This window comes from Lutra lutra, chromosome 13 (genome assembly GCF_902655055.1).
Source record: "Lutra lutra chromosome 13, mLutLut1.2, whole genome shotgun sequence".
In the NCBI taxonomy this organism is placed as follows: domain Eukaryota; kingdom Metazoa; phylum Chordata; class Mammalia; order Carnivora; family Mustelidae; genus Lutra; species Lutra lutra.
In genome coordinates this window covers 76,487,139-76,495,068 of record NC_062290.1, presented here as the reverse complement: position 1 = coordinate 76,495,068, position 7,930 = coordinate 76,487,139, and the positions used below count along the sequence as shown (strand labels likewise).

General features: G+C 51.6%; 1 long non-coding RNA gene across 2 annotated transcripts; it reads left to right on the top strand.

Moving 5' to 3' along the window:
- Positions 1 to 437: 437 nt before the first annotated feature.
- LOC125083748 (uncharacterized) lies at positions 438 to 7,217 on the top strand. Of its 2 annotated transcripts, XR_007122354.1 has the most exons (4): positions 438 to 463; positions 1,140 to 1,445; positions 2,735 to 2,921; positions 4,377 to 7,217. It is a non-coding gene; the product is annotated as an uncharacterized LOC125083748 (long non-coding RNA). The 2 variants fall into 2 exon arrangements; XR_007122353.1 differs by lacking the exon at positions 438 to 463 and having other exon boundaries at positions 849 to 2,247; positions 2,746 to 2,921.
- Positions 7,218 to 7,930: the final 713 nt, after the last annotated feature.

The window sequence follows — 7,930 nt, the reverse complement described above, 5'->3', positions numbered from 1 at the left end:
GGAGACACATGGTGGAGGTAGGTCCTGCCATTGGTGACATTAACTAGATCTCTTGTTTTAAGGTGGTTTTTGCTGCCAGCCTTTTCCACGGCAAATGACTGTCTTTCCCTTTGGAATGAATGAGTCATTTGGGGAAAGATTCTGTGAATCTCCCATTGCTCATCAAGCTTTCGCTCACTAGTTTAAGTGTCTAGAACCCCCCCCCCCCCCGAGAAGAACGTGCCCAGCTAGCATACTATTCTAGGATAGGTAAGAGATCCATGAGGCAGGACCACCGAGCCAATCTGATGGGCATGGTGGAGATCACGGCATTGCGGACAGAGGGAAGGACCACTGGAGAGAGGATCCACAGTCCTCCCCTCCTCCCTGATGTTGAGGTCCAGTCAAACCCCTTTGCTCCCAGCATTCCCTGGTTCCCTGGCTCTGTGACATCACAGCCTCCTCTCTGCTCTGCCAGCTGCAGGTGAGTCAGCCTCAAAGGTTAGATCTAAGACCAGAAGGGGGTAGTTTTTCTGTACTTAAGGGACAATGTCTCCATCACTCCTGGACACCTTTGCTATAGGAAGCAGACACTACCCCTAACTTGCCTTGACCCCACGGTTTGTCTCTGAGCCCCAGCCTCCCCACTTGTGCTGGATGAGCCCTAGGGGCTCCTCCAGCTCCAGAAGCCCTCCTGTTGGACCTTGTTGGGTCTTTCTAGGTCTGGCCCAAGTGCTATGAGTCACTGGACACCTGAGGTTCACAGTCCACTGGGCATAACCCAAAGGCCCTTTTCTCTGGCTCCTGTCTCCATCTAGAGGCGGGTAGTGGTAGTGCAAGCAACATCTCACCCACCCTGCCCCAGCCTGCTTCTCTCCTACATCATCCCCCGCCCGTTATGAAACACTTACCACGTGCCAGACACTGAGCCAAGCTCGTCACACCTTTACACCACCCAATCCTCACACAACATTCTGCGGTAGGTTTTACCATCCCCATTTTACAGATAGGAAAGCTGAGGTTCAAGGAGGTTAAATTGCTCTAAATGACCCAGCAAGGTGAGGCAAGAATTACATTCCAACTAATCTCAATAATAAAATGTACGCTCTTAACTGCTACACTGCTCTGCAGAGCTTCAGGGGAGCCTTTCCCCTTAAAAGCCACCTGCTATCAACTCTCCGGGAAGGAGATGGTATTTCTGAACATCTCTCTGCCCCTGGAAGTGCCAAGGTGAGGCCCTGGACCACAGAGCCTCAGGAACCAGACAAAACTACGTTAAAACCCCAGCTGCTCCTCTTGGCTGTGAGACCCAACAGGCACTTTCATGGGGCTCCGTTCCACCATCTGAAAAGGAAAATGAGCTCAGAGATGTAAAAGGACCTGTCCAAGAAGCACAGTGAAGGTCAGCGTCTGGGACCCTGTGGCTCTTCCTTCTGCCCTGTTAACTTCCCACCGGGGACAATGAGGTCAGTACAGAATCAGGATGTTTCTATCCATTTCTATGAGCAGGGAGTACAATGTCTGTTAGCAGAAGGGACAGTAGAGTTAATGGTGTGTCTATCATCCAGCAGTCAGAGAGGGCTTGTGTGTGGACTCCGGTCACACTGAGAGAGCACTCACTCCGTGCAAAGCCCTGTGCTTGGTGCTGGGATGCAAAGGTGAATTGGATGCAACCCTGCCCCACCCGGGAGAGCGAGAATCTCTCGCTCACGTTCACTGCCATGTCCTTCACCTAGTGCCTGGCACCAGTAGTCCTCAACAAATACATGCAGGACAAGTTTTAGCATCACAGACTGGAGTCTAGACTCTCACAACTAAGCAGCTAGTGAAAATAGTGTCCAGTCAACAAATATTTATTGAACACCTGCTATGCACTTATGGAAGGACAGACAATGGCCATGACCCACAGAAGCCCAGGGATCTGTGGGAACACAAGAGAGGCCCCTAATTCCTCCCGGTTGGAAGAGACGGCTTCCAGGAGGGAGCAGCCCCTGAGCTGAGTCTCCAGGGGAAGGGTGAGGGAGTGAAAACACGGAGGTGGAACAGCTTGTGCAAAGGCACAGTGGTGACACACGGAGAGCAAGTTTGGGGCGCTGCCGGAAACACCTACAGCTGGAGGGTAAGGAGCCAGGCTGGGAGAGAATGAAGCTGGCAGAGCTGGCAGAGCCAGACCACAAAGTAGTTTCAAGTAGTAGAACAGGGGAGCCAATGAGGGACTGAGGCTGAGGATGATGATGGGATTGGCATAGGAGACAGATCGGCTTGTAGGTGAGCCAGGGGCCAGCAGGGAAGCTATGTCATGGGGGTCCCCGCCAGGGCAGGGGGTGGAGGTTGGCAGGCAATGGAGGAGATATTCATGAGGTAGGATCACAATGCCTTGATGAATGACTGAATGTGGAAGGAAGGGGAGGCAGAGGCCAGTGGTGGGGGGGGTCCCCTTCTCTGACTCCACACAAAGTGAATAGTGGGACCTGATCCCCAAACGGGGGACATGGGAGGGAAAGAAAGAGTTTATTTATGGGAAATAGGGGAATAAGTAGGGAGAAATAAATAGGGGAGATAGGCCTAAATAGGGGGAGAAGGCCTCACGAGAAAAGGTGACCTCTACTCCAGGCCTTGGAGGAGGGGAGGGATGAGTTCCGTGGATCTCCAGGGAAGGTCATCCCAGGCCAAAGGAGCAGCTGGGACAGAAGGAAGGGGAGGGTGGGAGGAGAGAGCAGGGGAGGGGTGGGTGAAGGTAGCACTGAGATTATAGATTTTTTTCAGGGGAGGATCAAAGAAGGACTTCGACTTTGATTCTATGATCTGCCACGGGGAGACTTCAAGCAGAGGTGAGACATGACGTGACTTACATCCTAAGAGAATACTGCCGTGCTGACACTAATGAAGACCAAGGCGGAAGAAGCGGGGACACCCATCAGGAGGCCACTGCAATGACCCAGGTGAGACAGGGTAGTGGCCGGAAGAGGTGAGAAGTCAGTGCCCAAGGGGGAGGCCCTGGAATGAACCCAACGTGCAGGGAGTGGATACAGCCGCCGTGATGGAAATTCCCCGGAGTGGGTCTTTGGCTACAGGGAAAGGGAGATGAGAACAGGAGAGGACCAGAGGACCAGAAGAGAGAAAGAAGTTTGGGAATAAGACAAGGATGTGCAACTTTGGGTCATCAGAGCTTGGAGGTATCTTTGGAGAAATGGTGCAGCCCAACCACTGCCTGTTAGATGGGTGCCTAGGCCCAGAGATAGACATGGATAAGCCCAAAGCCACATAGCAAATTAGTGGCAGAGCCAGGACTTGAACCAGTGAGGTTGAGCTGTGTTATCAGCTGATCTGCTGATTTAACAAGGCACCCCTACAAGACAAGACTGGCAGGGTCAAGGCTCCAACTCCTTTCTATGGGTAAGACAACCATGGACAAGAGTGGAAGGCCTGGTCAGACATAGGTAGGTCTGGACATAGCAGCCCCAGGGAGCTACAGGAGGTTTGGGAGGGGAAGGGGCTTGATATCTTGGGAAAGGCTGGCCCTGTATGACCCAGTGCTTAAATAACAATGGGCTTCTGGGATTGGGGCTACAGAGCCAGATGCCCCAATGCCCTTTCCTCTTCCCACAGCCCATCAAGACATGGCGTCAAAGATCTTCTGTTGTTGCTGCCAGACCAGCGAGGAGTCGTCTACTACTGTTGTCTCATATAGTACAAGGATATCCCAGCAGCCTCAGCCACGGACCTTCAGTAGGTCCTGGGAGGGGACGTGTGGTAGCGGGCGAGAACACCGGACTTCCCTCACCAGGCTTCGGTCTCCCCAACCACCCCCTGCTGGGACACATCAGATTTCTTTCAGTCTTTGAGGGGTGTGGGACTTGTTACCCAAGCCCGTAGCAGTGTAGCCTAATGATTATTTATTAGATATGAGATATTACTTAAGCCCACTGGTGTTGGTCCTACACACTAGTTAAATTCTGCCTCAGCCACTAGCTGAACTTGAGCATGTCACTGACCCTCTCTCTCTCTCTCTCTGACCTTCAGCACCCTTCTTTACAAACTGGGGAGAATGCGAGTACATTTCCTACCTTTCAGGCTGTTGGGAGGACGAGATGAGCCAACCTACAGACATGCCTAGAATATGGCCCCCTAGGGAGAAGGCACTCCACAGACACCAACTGGCTATGTTCTGGGCAGGTCCAGCGAGGCTCTGGGGATGTAACAAGTATCCCCAAAATCTCGCTCGCTCAACCCAACCTGGGGTATTTTTAGCTCCAGCAAGCAGAACTTCTTTGTTTTTTCTTTTTTAAAGCCATCCATAACATGAGCAGTCCCCACGTGGGATGTGACCCAGACTGTTCATCCACCCGTAACCCAAAGCCTTTACCGAGGATCAACCTTTTCCTTCCCCCTTTCAGATCTGAACACGAATCCTCGCAAGAATGGTCTCCAAAAGAGATACGGACACCACCCCACCAACAAGTGGATGCTGAAAGCGTGCAATCTCAGGAGACCCTGAGATTTCTAGAAGGCGGCCCCCATGCTGTACGGCTGCCTGAGCGGCTCCTCCGGGAGGAAGAGTGCGGTGAGCAGGAGCTATGAAGATGGATTCGGAAACTCCCCTGGAGGAGAAGACATCTGAGCCACCCCTGGCCACCACCAAGAGTCACTGCAGCCCCTGCGTGAGGAGCTGCGTCCAATTAAAGTCTCTCGTTGCATCGCAGGACTGTGTCCCTCCTCCTTTCCCTTCCCCCAGCCCTGCTTCCAAGATTCCTTTGAATGTGGAGCAATTAGAACCAGGTATCTCTTGCAAAAGAAATGTGGTCTAGTCATTCTCAAATGTTCTCCGTCACTCCTAACCAACCCGGCAAGGAAGTGCTTAGCAGAGGCCAGGGAGAGCTAACAGGTGGCTCTAAATGGACACTGTAATACATTTTGAGAGCTTGAGGGCACCACTGTCATCTGCTATGTGACTCCACTTGGTGCTCAGGGCCGTAGTGAACAGTGGGGCAGGTTGTGCACAACTCCGTGACCGACCAGCAGCCCCAGAATGATACATCGCTGGTGCAGAGCGACCAAGATGTTTGTGGAAACGCAGAGCACACAAACACTAGTCACATGTCGGCAACCCCACGTGACTCCAACTTAAGCCAGTGAACTGGCACAGAAGCATATCACCTCAACCTAACAGGACAATCGGCGGGAGCAAAAGAATGGGCAGCATGTGACAACCAAACTTGGGATTTGGGGGAAGGTTTCCTGGAAGAGATGGCTGCTTGAGTTTTCTGAGCATTGAAAGGGAATTCACCAAGCAAACAGGAGGGGGGATGGTATTCCAGAAGGAGGGAACAAAATCAACGAAGTTGGAGAACAGAGGCAGAACATAGTAGGGTGTGAGGGTAGCCACCTTCCATGTTTGGAATGACCCGAGTAAAAGCCTGAGCCAGGGTGGGGTGGGAGGGGAGCAGGGCAGGGGATCCTTAAAAGCTCCCTGGGAAGGAGGTCGGACCCTCTCCTGAACATGATGGGGGCACCACAGATGAACAAAATGACATAGCCCTAGTTCTGATTTTTGTAATATGGACACAGTGAGTTAAGAAGAGAGCTTCTCTGACTAGCTCTTCCTGGGCCGGTCCCCACCTCAGAAAGGACAGAAAGAAAATAATGTCTTATGCCCTAGCACTGCGGATGAAAATGCACGCCTACAATGGAAAGCCCATCCTGGCTGCAATTTAAAGGATAGAGATCTGAAGGAGTGTGTAAAGTCTGCTTTAGTGACTGCCATGTCACTGCTTCTTCCAAGTGCTTTATAAATATCCACTCCCCGAGCATGATAACCCAACAAGGTTAGTACAAATAGGGCGCTGGTTTTACAGACTAGGAAACCGAGACACGAAGAGCTTACAGAAGTCTCTGAAGGTTACACTAAAAGCAGTGGCACAGATGAACCTTGAACCCAGGAAGCCTGATTCTGGAGTTGACCCTCTGAACCAGTTATGCTGCCCTTCACAGTGACAGGGGAGTGACATCCAGGCATTACTCTTGGCTCCCAAATGGACTATTGACATTACCTGCTCTTTGAATAGGGAGCTGGGCCCTGGAGATCTTTTTCCTTCAGCAACTGGTGCAATGTTAATCTTTGTCAGTAGGAGGCGCTGGAGACACTGGAGGAAGAAGGGCTTTCCCTCCTGGTTCTGGTGCTCATCTTAGCCCGCTCCTGCAGCCCACACTGTGCCTCCAGTCATGTGGTTTTGGTCGTGCATGTGGCTTCCCGAGCACCCAGTTCCTGCTGTGCAGAAAGTTCTCCAAAATCAGGCTCCTGCAGTGAAGACAACTTTCCAGCACCCAGATCCTGCATGGTGGTAAGTAGTGCTTAGCAGGTCAACACCTTCTCCCAGTGCCCACCGACAAACTGGGAAGTCCCTCCTTCTCTCTGTGATAGCTTTCCCTGGCTCCTTAAAGTGTAGATTTCTAGAACATTCTATCAACTCAGCAACTCAGAGATTTCTCTGCACCCAGGAAGCCACAGCTATGTCCTTCCCAACAAGGTCCAGATATCAGCTGGGGACGGGGTGTGGAAGGCTCTCCCTTCAGGGTTTCCACCCAAGGGGGTGGCTGGGGTGGGGGGCTAGCTGTTCCTCCCACATGCTCTTCTATATTCTTTGGCGTCTCTTGACTCCTTACCTACCCATCCATTATTCAACTTCCCTGTTACACTTAAACATTCTTTCTACCGAACTTCCCATATTCAAATGACCATGTAGTTTTTGCCTTCTGATTGGACCCCAACTGCCACAAACACCTCAGGAGAGGAGGCCAGGGCAGTCAGCCAGTGACATGGCCTGAACTAGGCCAGCAGCCCTGGGATGGAGAGGAGAGTCCCGAGTTACAGTCAATTTCTCAGGCAAAGCTGGCCAGTTCCTAACTCAGAACCACACAGAGAAGAAGATTCTGGGAAAGGAGGTTCTGGACTTCTACCACCCAGAGAACTGAGATGGGAGGTGGGCTTGAGGCCAGGCTGACAGCACACGGAAGATCATTTCATCCTGTCCTAGGTCAAGCTGTAAGAGCCTATGGGATGTCTAGGGGGCCACCACCGGAAGGAGGCTGGAAACACATAGCCAGAAAGGATAAAAGAACAATGGCGGAAGGAAGCAGGAGGGCTTGCGAACTGTGTGCGTAATCAGTTCACTAGGCTCGAGCTCCTGTTCCACTAGGGGAAGACTCCCCAGGAGCGTCAGTCAGGTGGAAAGTACCACCCTCTGAACCAGATTCTTATCCTATCCGTTCCTCCCCACCTGCCTGCCATGCCAAGGGATCACCCTCCTTCCCCAGGGAGCCACCAAAGCACTTTCTGCTTTGATCATTTAGAAGGTCTCCCCAGAGGGATGAGAAGGGGCTCACATCTTAGGGGCTTGTCAGAGGGTTCTTGGCCTCAGGGTGATCTCTTTCTTTGAAGGATTTTCAAATAATAACAGTAAAAATAATAACAGAACCCACAGCTGGATTTGACCTCTGACTGTGGCAGACTAGCTTGTATCAGACCAACCCTCCTGCTGAGAGCAGCTTAAAAAGCTGTAGTTTGGGGGTTTGTTTGTTGTGTTTTTTTGAGTTTTCTTACATCTGTTTGAATGCATCAGAGAGCTCCCAGTGCAGTGAGGAGTTGGACCAACGTCCTGGAGAGAAAGGAAGTACAGAGGGATGAAATACATACCGAGTGTCCTGACCTCCTTGAGGCACCTGCCAATTCCTAAGCAGAGCCTAAGAGGCCAAAAAGCTGGGGTGAACCTTCAGCAGACTCACAGATTGGGGTAACCAAAATTGGAGGTTGAGGGCTCACCCTGCAGGAGGAATTCACTCTAAAGGAGAAGTCCTGGTTATAAAAGTTTAAAGAACAAACAAACAAGGAAGAAAACAGGTTTTCAGTTAAAATCCCTGAAGGGGAAGTCAGGGCTATCCAGAAATAGACCAG